The 20,842-nt window shown below is 45.9% G+C and overlaps 1 protein-coding gene across 3 annotated transcripts in view; it reads right to left on the bottom strand.

Moving 5' to 3' along the window:
- Nucleotides 1-20,842, bottom strand: part of STARD8 (StAR related lipid transfer domain containing 8) — a 127,404-nt gene that overhangs the window by 49,152 nt on the left and 57,410 nt on the right. Inside the window, exon 1 of one of the 3 annotated variants that reach the window (XM_084814276.1) lies at nucleotides 2,790-3,038. The exons of the other annotated variants lie outside the window; for them this stretch is intronic. The gene's annotated coding sequence lies outside the window, so the exon portion shown is untranslated. Of the gene's footprint in view, nucleotides 1-2,789; nucleotides 3,039-20,842 lie in introns of those variants that run through there. 3 annotated transcript variants of the gene reach the window in all.

The raw sequence follows: 20,842 nt of genomic DNA, 5'->3' as shown, positions 1-20,842 counted from the left end.
GGGCACTGCAAATTCTATGCTGAATGAGCTAAAGATCAAATCACAATTCTGCATGGAGAAGCTCTGGATTCAGTGAGCGTTATAAACGGTGCAAATTCATGTTTTTGTTCCAAATATTGGCACAAGTCTTTGAGATGGCCTGGACCACAGAAGCAGGAGAGGCATGCAGGGTCTGGGAAGCACAGCGAGAAAAGGACAGGGAAGAGCAAGGAACAGACTGAGCTGTATGTGGAGCTCAGTACAGATAAACATGTGCTAACAGAAGGAGGAAGTTTTATAGGAACAGGAAGAGGAGAAGAAAGAGGCTTAAGAAAGCCAATGGCTTTCCATAAAGCTACAGGGCTTCAAGGAGTTTCTGAAAGGGCCATGGTTTGAGTTCTTCCATTTCTGATAGACCTGCCAAACTCTGCCCTAATGGAATAGTCCCCCTTATGTTTAGAGATACATAAAGGGATACTCAGCAGCCAACAACTGGCTTATAATCAAGCAATCTTGGAGTACCTGAGTACATAAGTGCACACATCCCTCTGTCCTATTACAATAGAGACCCAAGCATCTGGATCAATCAGGGCTTGCAGCCATTCATGCTTTTCATCTGGTATCACATGTGTTCCTTTTGCCCCCCCCCCCGGGGAGGGTCAAAGGGATCAGCCAACCAAGGCAGCCATGTACTCCTCCCACCTCCCCTCTTACATCCAATCAGAGCAGCTGCCCCCTCCTTCCTTTCAGCATTGTGCAAGGAGCTGGTCCTTTCCCCTTCCCCTTATTTCAGCCTTGAATTGTAGCGGGGTAGGGAGAGGACATGTGAACAGAAACAAGGGATCAGTTCCTGTGTGTGCTTTAGGTACAATCTCTTCCAAAGACATAGCTAAGGGTAGGATCCAATGGGGCTGCTGCGCTCCCACCCACTCCACTGCACAAGCGGAATGCGCCGCTTGCGCAATGGGAATTTAGCACTTCATAAAACAAGAGCCGAAACGAGCAGATCATTTCCAGATCATGACTGGTTGGCAGAGCTCCATTCCGCAAGCTCTGCTGACCTGCCCCGTTGCAGAAACTACAGTTTTTACTTGCTTCCGGTGCCTGCCCAAAGCGCTACATCCCAGTTGCGAAGTGGTGGGTCCCACTGATGCTTGGATACTGCCCTATGAGGTAGCACTCCAAATTCTCAACACCGTGGATTGGAAATTAACCAGAGATTTCCTGGTGTGTGTGCACATAGAACAGACAGGACTGGACCAATCAGAGGCATAATCATTTGCGGTTATAATGCTGCTGTAGGCTGGTCACATGATGATACCTGGTCCACACTGGCTTCTATTAAGCCAGAAGTCAAGGAAAATAATTGCGCATTAAAAAACACATGCCTAGGAATACCCCCCCCCCCAAGCCCTGAATATGTAATTCCAGGCTTGTGTGTGTGTGTGTTTTAAGAAACTTTTTTATAGCATAAAGGAAATTCCCCTCTGTTTCTATTCTTAGAAATATGCCAGTACTCACTGCCAGGAAAAACCCCTATCCAAACCAATGAAGCTTTTCTGCACAACCTTGAATTTTAAAACAACTTTGTTTTTGTAGCCAAGCCATGGAATGACTCCTACTGGCTTCAAGGAAAGGTGGATCAAGTCCCGGAAGAACGGAAAACTTGGTTCCTTATGTGTTACAACTGCCCACTAACCTCAGCCTACTGGAATTCTGTCAAAGCGAACTGTTCACAGACATCCCCGGCCTACAGTGGCAGTGGGTGCCAGCACCCACCCATGCAGAGACATGAAAAGCGGCTTCCCAGACACAGCTGCAAAACTCCAGCTGCCTGAACTCCCGGGAGTCTGAGACACTCACACCGCCCTGTGGCACGAGGAGGAAGCCGGGGCACCATCCCCTGTGCATTCTGCTCCACAAGACCTTTCCACAGGGTTGTCGCCTCCTTACACCCAGGGCCTGGGGCACGGACCAAGGCCTGGCCGCTGCAGCAGAAGCCAAGCTGCCCTCCACAGCTGCGGCGCGCTCCCTCCACGCCTCCTCCCCACCTTCCTCATCTGGCTGAACTTGCGTGCTGCCCAGCAGACAAGGTGCCTCTCTTCCACATTTAACTCCGTTGTTATTTGCAAAGGCATTTGCCAGCCTCTGCTGGGCATATCAGGTGGTAATTATGCATAGGTATTTTATTGTTTTTATATGATGATGCCTGGAGGGTTTCCATGTTGCCTTGAACGCTTTTTAGTTGGAAAGGCAACACACATTTCGTACACAATAAATGAATTAAAAAACAGTCTTCCAGCCCTGGGACAGCGCAGCATAAAGAAGGCAACAGAGAGTGACTTTGGGGCTAGAGGAGGGGAGAAAGCGAGGAGGAAAGAAAAATGCACCCGATCCTATAAGAGTAGTTAACATTCAGGAATCCTTGAGCTGTGCCTTCCACCTCCATGTACGAGTGTGCACATTCAGCATCAGCTTTTTCCGGCTGCTCAACATATCAAAAGAGCAAACTGCCTGATCATACTCAGTTCTCCCCGTGTCCCTGAAATTAGAGAAACTGCCTTACACAGAAACAACAGCTCCAAGCCATTTTGAAAAGCAAGAAAATACTGTTTTCACACTAAGAAACGGCGACCTAAACTGTTGGAAATCCAGTATGGAAATCCAGACTATCTCCCTCTGTGCTAGCATGGGAAGGGGGGGAGAATCCAAACAAAAGCCAGAACTCCTTTTTTTGTGGGCGATGATAAATAGCTCAACTCTTCCCAGGTAAAGGAGAAAGTCAGAAGCCCAAAGATGGCTAGACTCACCATGGAGAAACCTTCCAGACCTGACTTGGCTCTTCAGAAATCAAAACTTGCTCACGAAGAGGGCAACACAATCCACACTGCCCTTGGTGTCCTATACTTGAGGGGGTCCTACGCTTTTTCTGCTAGATGTCTGAGGTTTCCCAATTCAAATCCTTCAAAGCAGCAGGCTAGAGGAATGGAAGAGTTCCGTTCCCATCCCAATCGGCCTGCAGTTCTGAGCAACTGCCCTTTGCTGACCCTTATTCATATGAGAGAGACATCCATTTCCTCAATACCAAGTGCAGCTTATGCAGTCAGGGGGGCTGAGCTGATCAGACTACAGACAAATCCGGAGCAAGAGGATATGGCTGGACTCATATGGCTGGGTCTGGGCATGTTGAGTGACAAAAGCAAACCTTGTGTATGCCTTGTGTATGCTGCCTTGTGTATGCAGACTGCTTTTGCAAGCAACCCCTTACGATGCAAGACAAGATTTCATCAGCTTGTAACTGAGTAGCAGAGGGCTATCAGACACTCGAGCAGTGATGCAGGAATACACATTTCTCCATCTCAAAGAGGAGGGGGGGGGAGGTACAAGAGGCATCTGCATGACATGCATCATGACGTGCATCTGGAGCACTTTCTCTGCAACAGAAAGAGAAATTCAGCTTTGCCATGACAAATAACTCCAGTGGGGGAGGGAAAGTGCAATTGACAAAAGAAAGGCAAACATCAGGAGGGTGGAGGAGGCCATCGTCAGAATGGCATCTGTGCGCATGCCTTGGAAGTGGTTTGGGAGACCACTGCCCTATCCTGCGCACGTGATGGCAAAACACATCCCCTGACAACAGCTCCATGCGGCAGGTGGGTCTCCAAGCGTCTGAGCACCAGCTCTAATGAGCAAGGCCTGTGCATGCAATTTCCACCCACACAGGAAGACTCGAAGTGAGTTCCAAATATGATCTCATGTCATTGCCATGCAAAGGAATAACAGCAGTAGTGACAAGAGAGAGCGGCACTGGTAGGATTCCTGGTAATGAAGATGCCTTCTCCCCTCTCCTCTCCCCTCTCTCAGGTTACCCTGCAGATGACTGGCATTTATTACAGCAGTGGAAAGGTCGGGGCTCAAGCAAGAGTGCCTGGAAGCTGCACAGGAAGACCTGGACGGCCCCTCCTTAGTTCCAGATTATAGGGGCTGGTTGTGTTTGCTCTAGTGATGAGGAAAAAATGCACTATGGACAGGCTCAGGGGCACTCTTGCCCTTATCCTTTCTTCCTATGGTGCAGGGTTACAGCCTGATCTTAAGAAAAACATTTAATAACAAAAAATTGGCAGAAGCTAAACCTTCTGTCTCTCCTTGTCTTTCAGAAAAAGGTGACTTCAACAATGTTGGTAGAGTCAAAAAAATATTTTACTGAGGCACTGGGACACTTTTGTAAAGTCAGAATTATGCCTTCCTGATTAGGAGTAGAGCTCATGGGACCATAAGCTACCTTCTACTGTCAGACTATTTGTCCCTCAGCTCATTTTTCAAAGTGACATACACAAAGACTGTGGCACCCTCTCTGAAATCTTTGACAAACAATGCTTTAGTGGTCAGACCAATAAGATACAGGCTAGTTCATGCCCTACTGGGCAGGCAAATGCTACAGATCCAAAACTAAGTCAGGGTATCATCGAGGAGAAGAAACACAATATGGTCCCAAGCTGGTCCAGGTAGAGAAGCAAGCAGGCCCTGCTGCAAATGAGAGGCAAGCATCAACAGGCATGCAGTACCTGTCTATAGCTGCAGATCCACCTCTGAAACAAGAAGGAGCAGCTTTCGAAAAAGAGCACGTGAGCAGCATTTTGGGACTGCGGCCCGGTGGGTGAGTGAGGATGTGTTCCTTCCATGACCGCATCACACTGCCCAGGAGAAGCCTGGGCTTGTCGAGCACCACTCTACCAAAGCAGAATGTGGCCAGGTCCTCAGTATTTCCCCCTTGCCAGCTTTCAGGTTCAAAGCCCAACTCTTTCCCACCTGGGCATAAAGAGGCACAGCCATGGCTGACATTCATTGTGGAGGGTGGGGCAAAGCAGGGGGCTGTGTTTGGGCTATTTAGGGTCCTGTCCTCCTTCCCTTCTGGAGCTCAGCCCAGTTCTCTGCAGGACAAGCTTTCTCCAAGCTTCCTCCTGGCCGGACATTCCTGCTGTGAGGGCTCCAGGCGCCAGCAAAGGACGCCAGGCCATAATTTCCTGTGGCAGCAGAGGTTAGTCTATCGCCTCAAGGGACTCTTGTTATCCAGAATTTAGGGTGGGAACAAGGTCAGAATCCCAAACAGCTCAACTCTACAAATATATCGGAGCAGGTAACACAGAGAAGGGAGACCAGCTGTGCGTAGGTTAACGCAGGCAGTGCCGAATATCTACAGACTGAACATGGGCAAACCCAAGAAGTACTACTTAATCCAATGGGATATTCCCAAGGAAGTGCTGTATTGTCCCCATATGATACCAGGGGAATTGGGAGGGGGGCACAGCAACAGTGGCTGACCTGAAGTGGGTTCACTGGTGAGGTTATGGCTCTCCTCACTTTTTTCTCTTTTTTTAATCTGGCAGTGGCAAGCATCACTTCTGAATATGTTTAACATGGCATAGAAACTGGAAAGGGCACATTGTTTAACCTAGCATGCAATCTACTTGATGCAGCTTTAAAAAACATTACTTGTTTGAGATTTCAGATACATGGGTGACAAAAGGAAGCCAAGTGGTATCCATGGCCCCAGAATTAGTGTGCCCCTTTGCCATACATAAGTTGTGAGTTAGCTTTTCCATCAGGGCAAGCTTCCATACACGGCTGTACCAGATCTCCAAAGTAAAATCTGAAGATTTCCACTCGCGTGCTATTGTAAGTCAAGCTGCTGTCAAAAGACAAATTATACGTTCTCTATGTAATAATTTTGTAACTGTAAATTGGGAGAAGAGTGCGAGTACTGGAGTTTGAGTATTAGTAATAATAGAAATCTGATTAAAAATATGATCCCAGAAATCTGACACATGGCAGCAAAGCGACCACATGTAGAAGGACCTGCATTCTGTGCACCCTTTCCAACAATTAGGGGATAAAGAAGGGTTCATAACACTCAGTTTCACCTGAGTAAGATACTGTTATGCCCCAACCACTGAGGCCGAAGAAGCTGAGGTTGATCGGTTCTATGAAGACCTACAACACCTTCTAGAACTAACACCAAAAAAAGATGTCCTCTTCATCATAGGGGATTGGAATGCTAAAGTAGGAAGTCAAGAAATCACCGGGATAACAGGCAGGCATGGCCTTGGTGTACAAAATGAAGCAGGACAAAAGCTAATAGAGTTTTGCCAAGAGAACATGCTGATCATAGCAAACACTCTTTTCCAACAGCACAAGAGGCGACTCTACACATGGACATCACCAGATGGTCAATATCGAAATCAGATTGATTATGTCCTTTGCAGCCAAAGATGGAGAAGCTCCATACAGTCAGTAAAAACAAGACCTGGAGCTGACTGTGGCTCAGATCATGAGCTGCTTCTTGCAAAATTTCGGCTTAAATTGAAGAACGTCGGGAAAACCACTAAACCGTTCAGGTATGACCTAAATCATATCCCTGATGAATATACGGTGGAGGTGAGGAATAGATTTCAGGGATTAGACCTGATAGACAGAGTGCCTGAGGAACTATGGACGGAGGTCCGTAACATTGTTCAGGAGGCAGCAACGAAATCCGTCCCAAAGAAAAAGAAATGCAAGAAAGCCAAGTGGCTGTCTGATGAGGCTTTACAAGTAGCTCACGAAAGAAGGGAAGCGAAAAGCAAGGGAGAAAGGGGAAGATATACCCAACTGAATGCAGAGTTCCAGAGAATAGCAAGGAGAGACAAGAAGGCCTTCTTAAATGAACAATGCAAAGAAATCGAGGAAAACAACAGAATGGGAAAGACTAGAGATCTCTTCAAGAAAATTGGAGATCTCAAGGGAACGTTTTGTGCAAAGACGGGCATGATAAAGGACAAAAAAGGCAGGGACCTAACAGAAGCAGATGAGATTAAGAAGAGGTAGCAAGAATACACAGAAGAACTATACAGGAAAGATCTGAATGTCCCTGATAGCCATGATAGTGCGGTCACTGAACTTGAGCCGGACATCCTCGAGAGTGAAGTCAAGTGGGCCTTAGGAAGCATTAGTAACAACAAAGCTAGCAGAGATGACAGTATTCCAGCCGAGCTATTTAAAATCCTAAAAGATGATGCTGTTAAAGTGCTGCATTCAATATGCCAACAAATCTGGAACACTCAACAGTGGCCACAAGACTGGAAAAGGTCAGTTTACATTCCAATTCCAAAGAAGGGCAACACCAAAGAGTGTTCAAACTACCGCACAATTGCGCTCATTTCACATGCCAGCAAGGTGATGCTCAAAATCCTACAAGCTAGGCTTCAGCAGTATGCGAACCGAGAACTACCGGAAGTACAAGCTGGGTTTCGAAGAGGCAGAGGAACTAGAGATCAAATCGCCAACATTCGCTGCATCATGGAGAAAGCAAGAGAATTCCAGAAAAACGTCTATTTCTGCTTCATTGACTACGCTAAAGCCTTTGATTGTGTGGATCACAACAAACTGTGGCAAATTCTGAAAGTGATGGGAGTACCAGACCACCTTACCTGTCTCCTGAGAAACCTGTACGAGGGTCAAGAAGCAACAGTAAGAACCAGAGATGGAACAACCGATTGGTTCAAAATTGGGAAAGGAGTACGACAAGGCTGCATATTGTCACCCTGCTTATTTAACTTATATGCAGAGTACATCATGAGAAACGCCGGGTTGGATGAATCAGAGGTCGGAATTAAGATTGCCGGGAGAATTATCAACAACCTCCGATATGCAGACGATACCACCCTAATGGCAGAAAGCGAAGAGGATCTCAAGAGCCTCTTGTTGAGGGTGAAAGAGGAGAGTGCAAAAGCTGGTTTGAAACTCAACATTAAAAAAACTAAGATCATGGCATCTGGCCCCATCACTTCCTGGCATATAGAAGGGGAAGAAATGGAAGCAGTGACAGATTTTACTTTCTTGGGCTCCAAGATCACTGCAGACTGTGACTGTAGCCATGAAATTAAAAGACGCTTGCTCCTGGGGAGGAAAGCTATGGCCAACCTAGACAGCATAGTAAGAAGCAGAGACATCACCTTGCCGACAAAGGTCCGTCTAATCAAAGCTATGGTTTTCCCAGTAGTAATGTATGGCTGTGAGAGCTGGACTATAAGGAAGGCTGAGTGCCGAAGAATTGATGCTTTCGAACTGTGGTGCTGGAGAAGACTCTTACGAGTGCCCTGGACTGCAAGGAGGTCAAATCAGTCCATCCTAAAGGAAATCAACCCTGAGTGCTCATTGGAAGGACAGATAATGAAGCTGAAGCTGAAATATTTTGGCCACCTAATGCGAAGAGAAAACTCCCTGGAAAAGACCCTGATGCTGGGAAAGACTGAAGGCAAAAGGAGAAGGGGACGGCAGAGGAAGAGATGGCTAGATAGCATCACGGATGCAATGAATATGAACTTGAGCACGCTCCGGGAGAGAGCGCAGGACAGGAAGGCCTGGCGTGCTATGGTCCATGGGGTCACGAAGAGTCGGACACGACTGAACGACTGAACAACAACAACAAAGATACTGTACTGAACAGGGAACAGATTTTAATAGAGGCAATGAGCACATATTTTTCCATGCTAAGTCAGAAGGGGTGCCTCCACCAGCGATTTACGCCGAGCCGGCTGCGTGTTGAGGTCATTAGGGATACATGACATTGTGCTCATCTAGCAGCCACCACAGAGCTTATTAGGGGAAAACTGGATTTCCTGAGACTGCTTACAGTCCGATTCTTTTCCTCAAGCCGGGTTCTCCCCGCTATAATTGCTGTGGGCCCCAACACCTGCATTGACCTCAGGTATGCCAGCCTTGCCCAGGGGTGTGCCTTTCACCATGACGCCAGTCAAGGGGTATTTCCTGTGTGTGTCCCATCCCTGCACAAACCCATTGGTGTCTCCTCAGAAGTAACTCCCATTGTGCTGAATGAGGCTTGCTTTCTGATGCCCACATCAGAGCTTACAGAGTCCCCCTCAATTGAAATGGTACAGTTTAAAGCCCAATTCTCTAAGTGCTGTAAAGCATGATCTCAAGGCTCCGATTCTCTTTTGTTTGGTATATTGCCTTAGGAAGTAACTACTTCACAGCTTCATTATAGAGATCCTGCGCAGTATCGGTTTGGTTAGAAAGGGGGCTGGTTTCCCATGCCTGTGTTCTCCCCCCGCCCCGCTTCCCAGCACAAGCATATGTGTGTCTATTCAAAAGTAACTCCCATTGTGCTCAATGAGGCTTGATCCTGAAATGCAGGTGCATCTGGACCTTCAGGGGAAAGGAGAAAGGGGCGGGGAGCCTCTCTTATTGGTTGAGCTGCCCCTGCCAGTCAGATGATGTTCATTCCAACCCCCACCCCCACCCAGAAATATGTTTTGTGAAGCAATTTTTACTGGTGTGGAGCACTCCTTCATGGAGCCCTGCATGGAGCAAAGTGCAGCAAAGCAGATTCCTTTAAAAAAAATCCGGTACTCCTGCATTCGCATCTCCTTCCATTGTCATGGAAACACCCCCAGAGATAGGTAGATCTAGGTCTGCCTCCCCAACAGCCCTGACTCCAGAAAATTGGTCAAATTCTGCATCTATCATTATATGATATAAAATGGGGATCAGACCCTTTATCTGGCTTGGAGATTCCAAGCAGATATTCTCAGACGGGGTGAGGCCCCTAATCATGTCAGGAGAGTGGTTTAATTTTTTAGCAAAAAATTGGACTCAGAAGACTTTCAACCATTGCATGCTAGAAGTGGGAAGTGCTGACAACAGACTGGTGTGAGATCTCAGAGAACCATTTTCATATACATTTTTCATACACTTGATCTCAGGGCTTTCCTCATTTTTTAAAATATTATTTTTATTGCGTTTTTAATAACATGCTTATAATATTAGCAATGACTATATAGAAAACACTGCAACTTTTCAACTTGGCAAAACACAAACATTACATAAGGAATTGAACTACAGTCAACAGGAATCATGGGAGTTTCAATGTATTAATAACCGGTTTAATTAGGGGTTTAAGATTTAGTTGTAATTATCTAAATGTGTCTCAACATATCTGTCCATGAGATGCTGGTGGTTTGCTTTGAGAACCTTGTTTGTTAATAAAATCAATACATTTATACCAAATTGTATGGAAGGTGTCAGATTCTTTTTGTTGCCTTTGTGCCCTTTTCTGTTTAATTTTTCAGCTAACACGAGAATGGGTTTTCTCAACCATGAAGTTACACCACTGTTTTGGTCTCTTCAAATATTCTCAGCTAAGGTGGGTGACCTCCTTAATTGTGACCTCAAGGGGCAAGAAAAACAGAGAGGTAGCCATGGCTGCACACCTTTGCCTCCATCTTTACGAGTGTAAGTGGCAGTGACGGAGGGATCCCAGGGGCATGGTTTCCTTGTACAGAGAAGAGCAGTTACCGGGGGCAAGGCCAAGAGGCCTGTCAGGAATGGTTTTAAAGGATGTCACAGGGTTTCCAAAGGACAAAAGAGCAATCATTTTAACACAGCAGCCTCCTTGGCAAGAATGCGAGGAATATTACAAAACAGGATGCAGAGAGCAATTGGCCCCAGGCACCATGACTGAACTGACAGTCAGAGACTCTGTGCTGATGGATACCAGCCAGCGGGCCTGTTAGTTTATCTGTATCCAACTGTTCCTCCATGGTCTCCCCACTCATGAAGTGCCTTTGACATGACCCCAGTGCTGCGCAAGTTAACTAGATCCACTGAACTCAGGGTTAGGCCAAAGGTATAAAGGGAGCTGCAACAGCCGGGCTGATTCACCAGCTGCACTCACCTCTGGGAGAGAGGGACCTTCCTACTGTCACACATGCCTTGGGAACGGTAATCCACTCTATATGGGGCTGCCCTTGAGGACAGTCCAGAAAGTTCACTTGCTTGGAGATGCAGCAGCACATTTGTTAGCAGGTCGCAGACATACCCAGCAGGTAACTCCAGTGCTCAAATAACTCCCGCGCTTTGCTCATTTGTCTCTGGGCTAAATTCAAGGGTCCATTTGTATGACCCTCTCTGGGCTTTAAGGCTACCTGCCTGATATGAGTTTGGGTTTCTTTGGGTCAGGGTCTTTTCAACAGTGGCTCCCCTTCAAGACCTGTTTGGCCTTTAGAAAGCTGCTTAAGAGTTTGTTTTTAACATTCAGGCCTTCAGGAACAGGTTTATCTGTCAACTTGCACTGTTGTTTCTGTTTTCTGTTATTTAAAGTATGCGGTGCTTATGGATTTAAAATGTTTATTAATGTACTATTTTGTACATGATGTACTTAGCAATAATTTCTTGGTTGTACGCTGTTATATGTAAAGACCCCTTCATGGATCACTGCCTTGTTGTGGCGAAGGGGCTTGCGTAACTCAGTGAAGCCATAAGCTATGCCGTGCAGGGCCACCCAAGACGGACAGGTCATGGCAGAGAGTTCTGACAAAATGTGGTCCACTGGAGAAGGAAATGGCAACCCACTCCAGTATTCTTGCCAAGAAAACCCCATGGAACGTATCACAAGGCTAAAAGAGATGACGCCGGAAGATGAGCCCCTCAGGTCGGAAGGTGTCCAATATACTACTGGGGAAGAGCAGAGGGTATTTCCAAGTAGCGCCAGAAAGAGTGAAGCGGCTGGGCCAAAGCCGAAAGGACACTCAGCTGTGGATGTGTCTGGTGGTGAAAAGAAAATCCGATGCTGTAAAGAACAATATTGTTTAGGTACATCATGAGAAATGCCGGGTTGGATGAATCAGAGGTGGGAGTTAAGATTGCTGGGAGAATTATCAACAACCTCCGATATGCCGATGATACCACCCTAATGGCAGAAAGCGAAGAGGATCTCAAGAGCCTCTTGTTGAGGGTGAAAGAGGAGAGTGCAAAAGCTGGTTTGAAACTCAACATTAAAAAAACTAAGATCATGGCATCTGGCCCTATCACTTCCTGGCATATAGAAGGGGAAGAAATGGAAGCAGTGACAGATTTTACTTTCTTGGGCTCCAAGATCACCGCAGACGGTGACTGTAGCCATGAAATTAAAAGACGCTTGCTCCTGGGGAGGAAAGCTATGGCAAACCTAGACAGCATAGTAAGAAGAAGACATCACCTTGCCGACAAAGGTCCGTCTAATCAAAGCTATGGTTTTCCCAGTAGTAATGTATGGCTGTGAGAGCTGGACTATAAGGAAGGCTGAGTGCCGAAGAATTGATGCTTTCGAACTGTGGTGCTGGAGAAGACTCTTACGAGTCCCCTGGCCTGCAAGGAGGTCAGATCAGTCAATCCTAAAGGAAATCAACCCTGAGTGCTCATTGGAAGGACAGATACTGAAGCTGAAGCTCAAATATTTTGGCCACCTAATGCGAAGAGAAAACTCTCTGGAAAAGACCCTGATGCTGGGAAAGACTGAAGGCAAAAGGAGAAGGGGACGGCAGAGGAAGAGATGGCTAGATAGCATCACCGATGCAATGAATATGAACTTGAGCACGCTCCGGGAGAGTGCGCAGGACAGGAAGGCCTGGCGTGCTATGGTCCATGGGGTCAAGAAGAGTCGGACACGACTGAACGACTGAACAACAACAATATGTAAAGAAGAAATAAAAATGAATTAATAATAAGCTGAGTAGGTTTTCTGCGTGTCCAACATCCAGGAGGGAGCTTACTTTTAGCCCCACTACCTGTCCTCAATGCCATGGTACACAGAAAGTGATAATAAGGACGGTGCGTCCAGGCAGATGCAGAGGGCGTCTCCCACACATAGTAACCACAACTAGCTCTCCCCATGTATATGGAATTAGGCAGCCAAGTTCTAAGCCCTAAAATGCATTGCAGGAGGAAGGGGTGGCAAAGAATGGGTTTAGTGCTGCTTGAAGTGAGGCAATGTGTGACACGGAGGGGACCAAAAGGCCTTTCCAAGGGTGACATAAGTCATCGTCTCCATGCTGGGTTAAGCCAATGTGGGGAAATTCTGCACTGACAGCTGAATCTCCAGATAAAAGGCTCTGAAGGAGCACAGGAGGAAAAGGGCTTCAAGCTTGGGACGCCTGGAGAACTGGCTCCAGTCAGGCATTGCAAGAAGCAACAGAGCGTGCCAAATATACAGAACAATAAATATTTGATGGACTGATCCAGGCACAGAGGGAGTTATTCTGTTATTCTGCTGGAGGGAGCCTGGCTATGAGACAGGGGGTCTAGACGGCGTGCAGCTGTGACCCACAAGGCCGGGCCCTGCCCTCTGCCAAGGGCATTCCCAACTGGCCTGGAACGGCGAGGGTTCGACTGATGCCGACAGCCAAGGCCCCTGCTGCTGCTGAAGATGATGCATTTATTACTGTTTCTGCTGTGCTTATATACTGGCTTGCTTGTTGTTCTTGTGAGGTGCTTTGAGCATAATTTGGAAAAGTGACATATGAATAAAGCTGATGATGGGATGGGAGGGGCTGGCAAGCGGTGACCCCCAAAACAATTTCAGCTGTCTGCTGGAGGCTGTCCCTCCCCATCTTCTCAAGTTTGTTGGTTTATTTAAAATTGGGATTCCAGATTCCCATGTTACATCTCTCTTTCGGCTTTTGTACCCACTATGTAAATGAACATAGTTGCACATATGCCTAGGCCTAAGCACATGTTGCACAGCCCTTTGGGGACCACTCGTCCTGAACACAAGTGTAGCAACGGGGAGGGCAACCTGCCTCATAGAATCATAGAATAGTAGGGTTGGAAGGGGCCTACAAGGCCATCGAGTCCAACCCCCTGCTCAATGCAGGAATCCAAGTCAGAGCATCCCTGACAGATGGCTGTCCAGCCTCCTCTTGAATGCCTCCAGTGTGGGAGAGCCCACCACCTCCCTAGGGAATTGGCTCCATTGTCGTATTGCTCTAACAGTGAGGAAGTTTTTCCCGATGTTCAGCCAGAATCTGGCTTCCTGTCACTTGAGCCCATGATTCCGTGTCCTGCACTCTGGGATGATCAAGAAGAGATCCTGGCCTTCCTCTCTGGGACAACCTTTCAAGTACTTGAAGAGTGCTATCATATCTCCCCTCAGTCTTCTCTTCTCAAGACTAAACATGCCCAGTTCTTTCAGTCTCTCTTCATAGGGCTTTGTTTCCAGTCCCCTGATCATCTTCGTTGCCCTCCTCTGAACCCTCTCCAGTTGGTCTGCATCCTTCTTAAAATGTGGTGCCCAGAACTGGACACAGTACTACAGATGAGACCTAACCAGTGCTGAGTAGAGGGGAACTAGTACTTCCCGGGATTTGGAAGCTATACTTCTATTAATGCAGCCCAAAAGAACATTGGCCTTTTTTGCAGCCACAGCACATTGTTGGCTCATCTTCAGCTTGTGATCAACAGCAATTCCAAGATCCTTCTCGCTTGTCGTGTTGTTGAGCCATGTATCCCCCATCTTGTAACTGTGCATTTGGTTTCTTTTTCCTAGGTGCAGAACTTGGCACTGATCCCTATTAAATGTCATTCTGTTGTTTTCTGCCCAGTGTTCCAGTCTATCAAGATCCCTTTGAATTTTGTTTCTGTCTTCCAGGGTATTAGCTATCCCACCCAATTTTGTGTCATCTGCGAATTTGATCAGCATTCCCTGCACCTCCTCCTCCAAGTCATTAATACAAATGTGGAAGAGCACTGGGCCCAGGACCGAGCCCTGCGGTACCCCACTCATTACCTCTCCCCAGTTTCAGAAGGTCCCATTGATAAGCACGCTTTGAGTCCGATTCTGTAGCCAAATGTGGATCCATCGGATTTTTGTTTCATCTAGCCCACTTTGAGCTAGTTTGCTTATCAGGATATCATGGGGCACTTTGTCGAAAGCTTTGCTGAAGTCGAGGTATATGATGTCTACAGCATTCCCACGGTCCACAAGGGAGGTGACATTATCAAAAAACGAGATCAGATTCGTCTGGCAGGACTTGTTCTTGACAAATCCATGTTGGCTTCGAGTAATCACTGCACTGTTTTCCAGTTGCTTCCAGATGGATTGCTTTATCATCCATTCCAGAATTTTCCCAGGGATTGATGTCAGACTGACTGGTCTGTAGTTCCCAGGTTCCTCCTTTTTACCCTTTTTGAAGAGGGGGACAACATTAGCCCTCCTCCAGTCATTTGGCACTTCACCCGTCCTCCTTGATTTCTCAAAGAGAAGAGACAGCGGTTCTGAGAGTTCTTCTGCCAGTTCTTTTATTACTCTAGGGTGCAGTTCATCTGGCCCTGGAGATTTGAACTCATTCAAAGTACTTAGGTGTTCCTTGACCATATGCCTATCGCTCTCAAGGTGCAATCCTGCCCCTTCAGCCTGTACTTCGCCTTTGCCAGGGAGGTCATAGACCCTCTTTTGGGAGAAGACTGAGCCAAAGTAGGAATTGAGCACCTCTGCCTTTTCTTTGTCATCTGTTATCATTTTGCCATCCTTATTTAATAGCTGAACCACCATTTCTTTCCTCTGTCTTTTACTGTGCATGAAGCTGAAGAAAGCCTTTTTGTTGTTTTTAGCATCCCTCGCTAACCTCAGCTCGTTCTCAGCTTTAGCCTTCCTGACGCCATCCCTGCAATTCTGTGCTCCCTGCCTGTACTCTTCATTTGTTGCTTGGCCTTCTTTCCACTTCCTATGTGTCCTTTTTTGTTTTCAGGTCATCTCTAAGCTTTTTGTGAAGCCACATTGGCTTCTTCGGTTGTCTTCCATCTTTTCTTCTTGTTGGAATTGTTTGAAATTGTGCCTTGAGAATTTCCTTTTTTAAAAGCCATCTTGGACCCCCTTTCTCATTAGAGTTGCTTGCCATGGGATCTTACTGATCATTGTTCTGAGTTTATTAAAATCAGCTTTCCTAAAATCCAGGGTACGCGTTTGACTACACTTGGCTTTTGCTTCCCTTAGAACCAAGAACTCAAATATAACATGGTCGCTTTCCCCCAGACTTCCTGTAACTGCTACTTTATCCACTAAGTCATCTCTGTTGGTTAGGATCAAGTCAAGGATAGCTGATCCTCTAGTTCTTTCCTCTACTTTCTGCAGGAGGAAGTGATCCGCCACATAAGTCAGGAATTTCCTGGAGGGGCCATGTTTTGCAGCATGTTCAAAAAGAACAGGAGGAACAGAAAGGGAGGTGGGGTTGCATTATATGTGAAAAATACATATCTCTGCACAGAAATACAGGAGGATGAGCTTGGTAGCCCCATTGAGAGCATCTGGATCAAAATTAATGGAGGAAAGAATAAAAGGAACCTGGTTGTCGGAGTCTACTACCGGCCACCCAATCAAGGAGAAGGCGAGGATGAAACTTTTGAAAAGCAAATAGCCAATGTTTCAAGGAATCATGATGTAGTAGTAATGGGGGAACTTCAATTTCCCCGATATTTGTTGGGAGACAAATTCTGCAAAACATGGCTCCTCCAAGAGATTCCTGACTTGTGTAGCCAAACACGTTCCCTGGATTTTAGGAAAGCTGATTTTAATAAACTCAGGACAATGATAAATAAGTGACTCTAATAAGAAAAGGAGTCCAAGATGGGTGGGAGTTTTTTAAAAAGGAAATTCTGAATGTACAATTACAAATAATTCCAACAAGAAAGCAGAAGACAACAGAAGGAGCGAATGTGGCTTCACAAAACGCTTAGAGATGACCTGAAAACAAAAAAGGACACATATAGGAAGTGGAAGAAAGGCCACGCGACAAAGGAAGAGTACAGGCAGGTAGCACAGAATTGCAGGGATGGCGTCAGGAAGGCTAAAGCTGAGAATGAGCTGAGGTTAGCAAAGGATGCTAAAAGCAACAAAAAGGCTTTCTTCAGATACATGCACAGTAAAAGACAGAGGAAAGAAATGGTGGTTCAGCTATTAAATAAGGATGGCAAAATGATAACAGATGGCAAGGAAAAGGCAGAGGTGCTCAATTCCTACTTTGGCTCAGTCGTTCTCCCAAAAGAGGGTCTACGACCCCCTTGGCAAAGGCGAATGAACTGTACCTAGAGTAATAAAGAAACTGGCAGAAGAACTCTCAGAACCGCTGTCTATTCTCTTTGAGAAATCATGGAGGACAGGTGAAGTGCCAGATGATTGGAGGAGGGCTAATGTTGTCCTTATCTTCAAAAACGGTAAAAAGGAGGAACCTGGGTACTACAGACTACTGACATCAGTCCCTGGGAAAATTCTGGAGCAGATGATAAAGCACTCCATCTGTAAGCACCTTGAAAACAATGCAGTAATTACTCAAAGCCATAATATACCTGAACTTCAGCAAAGCTTTCAACAAAGTGCTCCATGATATCCTGATGAGCAAACTAGCTCAAAGTGGGCTAGATGAAACAACGATCCGGTGGATCCACAGCTGGCTACAGAATTGGACTCAAACAGTGCTTATCAATGGGATCTTCTCCAACTGCGGAGAGGTAACAAGCTGGGTACTGCCGGGCTCAGTCCTGGGCCCAGTGCTCTTCAACAATTGTGTTAATGACTTGGAGGAGGAGGTTCAGGGAATGCTGATCAAATTTGCAGAGGACACAAAATTGAGTGGGACAGGTAATATCTTGGAAGACAGAAACAGAATTCAAAGTGATCTTGATAGGTTGGAGAGCTGAGCAGAAAACAACAGAATGACATTTAATAGGGATAAATGCCAAGTTCTGCACCTAGGAAAAGGAAACCAAATGCACAGTTACAAGATGGGCGATAATTGGCTCAACAACACTACAAGTGAGAAGGATCTTGGAATCGCTGTAGATCACAAGCTGAATATGAGTCAACAATGTGATGTGGCTGCAAAAAAGGCAAATGCTATTTTGGGCTGCATTCATAGAAGCATAGCTTCCAAATCCTGAGAAGTATTAGTTCCTCTCTACTCAGCACTGGTTAGGCCTCATTTGGAGTACTGTGTCCAGTTCTGGGCACCGCGCTTTAAGAAGGATGCAGACCAGCTGGAGAGGGTTCAGAGGAGAGCAACGAAGATGATCAGGGGACTGGAAACAAAGGCCTATGAAGAGAGACTGAAAGAACTGGGCATGTTTAGCCTTGAGAAGATGGAGGGGAGATAGGAGAGCACTCTTCAAGTACTTGAAAGGTTGTCCCAGAGAGGAAGGCCGGGATCTCTTCTCAATCATCCCAGAGTGCAGGACATGGAATAATGGGCTCAAGTGACTGGAAGCCAGATTCTGTCTGAAGATTGTAAGCTCCCTTGTTATAAGACTGATGATATGATATTGAATGCGAACAGAAAACTCCCTGGAAAAGACCCTGATGCTGGGAAAGACTGAAGGCAAAAGGAGGAGGGGACGGCAGAGGATGAGATGGCTGGATAGCATCACCGATGCAATGAATATGGACTTGAGCACGCTCCGGGAGAGAGCGCAGGACAGGAAGGCCTGGCGTGCTATGGTCCATGGGGTCACAAAGGGTCGGACACGACTGAACGACTGAACAACAACAACAACAAAATGTTACTGAAATGTAAGGTCGATTATTTATGGTGTCCTGAATTGTAATATTGGCAATGTTATAGGTATAACTTTTAAGTAGAAGGATATTTGAAGTTTGTGTGTAATGGAGTTTAAATTTAATCATTTTAAGTAATTTCTTAATATTTTTTCTCTTTCTTGCTTGCTTTCTTCTTCCTTTTCCTCCTTGTTTTTTTTTCTTTTCCTTTTTCGTTATTGATGTGTCCTCCTAAGAATACTGTATTGTTAGAAACTGTAGATAATGACTAGGTTGTTGGTACCGTTTATTTCATCTATAAAGATTAAAAAAAGAAGGAAAAATGTCCTGACTGTTAGAGCAAGACAACAATGGAACCAATGACCTAGGGAGGTGGTGGGCTGTCCCACACTGGAGGCATTCAAGACGAGGCTGGACAGCCATCTGTCAGGGATGCTCTGACTTAGATTCCTGCCTTGAGCAGGTGGTTGGACTCGATGGTCTTATAGGCCCCTTCCAACCCTACTATTCTATGATTCATCCCTCACTAAGGTCTCTATGGCACTCTTTCCCTTCCAGACATCAGAGGCACCAAACAAGTGTTTTGCAGGTAGCAAGGTCATAAGAGCAGAAAGGCCAGAACCTCCTATGGAAAAATTGGCTCAGGAGGTTCATTCTTCCAGATTCTGCAACAGAAGCATGCGAGAAAATCAAAGCCACTTACTGGCAATGAGAATCTCCCTTGGCAAATGTCAGCTTGTTTTCATCAGAATTATTACCGTGCAAAATGTCCCTCTTTATCTAGAGGAAACTTTGTTTCCAGCATCAGATTTATCACAGCAGAGAGTTTAAAAAAAGAAAATGGAGTTCAGTTAAACTAGTTGAATGGCTCAGTCATTTCATCTGAAAGAAATCAGTAGTTTTGCATTTCAGTTAAGTTTGGAGTCCGCTAATTAACTAGATGATTCCTATTCAAATATATAACATTTTGCTATATATCAACATGGTTTATGGCTCAATCCAAGCTGTAATCTATGGACCAATTTTTCTTCTGTAAAGTAAATCCAGAGAACTCCAGCTGGAAGAGGTTAAGGACTTGAACATAAGAACATTGGAAGAGCCTTGCTGGATCAGACCATGGGTCCATTTGGTTGAGCATTCTGTTCACACAACCGCCAACCAGATGCCTGTGGGAAACCACAAGGAGGATACGAGTGTAAGACCACTCTCTCATCTCTTTTAGGCTGGCTTGAACCACTTGGTTGCCATTCATTTCTGAGCTCAATGCAAGGTGCTGGTTCTAGCTTTTAAAGCCCTAAGTGGATTAGGATCCACGTACCCAACTTATTCCTTTCCCTGTACGTATGCGGTCCACCATCTGAGGTCCTGGTCCAGATGCCCTCACAAACTGAAGTTCAGCAGGTGTCTACCAAGAGCTGGCCCTTTTCAGTGGTGGTGCCTTCAGGCATCCAGTGAAAACCACTTGTGTAGAAAGTCTTTTGGAGCTAGCTGATATTGCTCACGTTATTTTCTGCTTTGCTGTTGATCTTCGTTTTGCTGGTTATTGCTGTTCTCTGTTATTTGTTTTCTGCTTTTTCTTGCTATTATGTATTTCTGAATTTACAGCTCTTCTTGTTTGTTTAAACTAAGTTTGTATTTCATGCTTTATTGTTTTGTTTTTAATTTGTATATTAACAACTTCAAGTTTACTTACAATGATAAAGGATATAATTTTAAATAAACAGCCAGATTATACTTTTGTCTGGATTATTATAAAAGTGAACTTAAAGTCTGCAAATGTTCCTCTTGTAGTGTGTGTGTGTGTGTGTGTGTGTGAATACGACAGGCTGTTGGGCTTCTTCTAGAACTAAGGGCCACCAAGTGGGTTCATGGTTGAAGTGAGATTTTAACAGTTACTTCCAAGTGTACAGCTTACTCCACCGCCCAATGCCAACTCACAAACATTAAACCAGCTGCATATCTCCTGCCATTCTGTATGCATGAAGAATTCTCTCTTGCAATGCCTGGGTTTGGATGGCCATATGTTTCAAAGCTGCCCATCGCTGCACAGCTAAAAAGAGTCAGAACTGGAAAGTTGTATGTGCTAGAAATGCAGAGTGAGAGGGGAACGGCAACGGCGGCTATTGTGGTGTTCTAAGGCCCAACCAGACTTGAAAGGGAAACCACAGCCCGTCAACATTCATCAGAACATGAATTACCCAACATCCATTTATGCTCACTGCATCTGCCTATCCACCATGCACTGCCAAGAGCCATTCACAAGCGCAGCCTCTGTTCACAGCACAACGGGAAAGGAGAGTAGAAAATGGGCCGTAATTTCCCTTAACGAGGCACTTAGGCATGCAGGGAATACTGTGGGAGCACCCACTGTTTCCAGCCTCCTCCTTCTGAATTAAAGTGTAGGCACTCTTCATTGTCACAGCTGAAAAGTTTCACTTCGGGGGCGGGGGCACGTACAAGGGCTACCCCCACTCCTAGCTGAGTGGCTACTTTGGTCCCCAATGAGCC

The sequence above is a fragment of the Heloderma suspectum genome, chromosome 9 (genome assembly GCF_057233095.1).
Source record: "Heloderma suspectum isolate Gila_16-S chromosome 9, 16-S_ref, whole genome shotgun sequence".
Taxonomy (NCBI): domain Eukaryota; kingdom Metazoa; phylum Chordata; class Lepidosauria; order Squamata; family Helodermatidae; genus Heloderma; species Heloderma suspectum.
Note: the sequence above shows the minus strand (reverse complement) of the source record. Positions and strands in the feature narration are given on the sequence as shown.